We start from the raw sequence: 324 nt of genomic DNA, 5'->3' as shown, positions 1-324 counted from the left end.
TACAGTTGATACAGTTGACTGAAGTCTCCGCCACCCCCGCATTTTAGGGCGGAAATGAGCCCGTTGGAGGTTTTAGTACGAACAGCGGCTGAGATGCCCCGAGCAGCGGAAAGGGGTCCGGCTCCGCGCCCAGGGCTCCCCCGCGCGTCCGCTGAGCCTCAAAGGCCGCGAGAATGCGCTTTCCTGGTTCTTCAAAAACAAACAAACCAACAAAAACAAGAAAACCAAGAAGCATGAGCGCTCAGAGCCGCTCGCAGCTCCGTGTGGGAAGCGAACCCCAGTGTCCGGCTCGAGCCACGGGACCCGCGTCCTGAGCTCCGAGCG

Source organism: Myotis davidii, unplaced genomic scaffold, assembly GCF_000327345.1.
Source record: "Myotis davidii unplaced genomic scaffold, ASM32734v1 scaffold1467, whole genome shotgun sequence".
NCBI classification, from domain to species: Eukaryota; Metazoa; Chordata; class Mammalia; order Chiroptera; family Vespertilionidae; genus Myotis; species Myotis davidii.
This window is presented reverse-complemented; position numbering follows the sequence as displayed.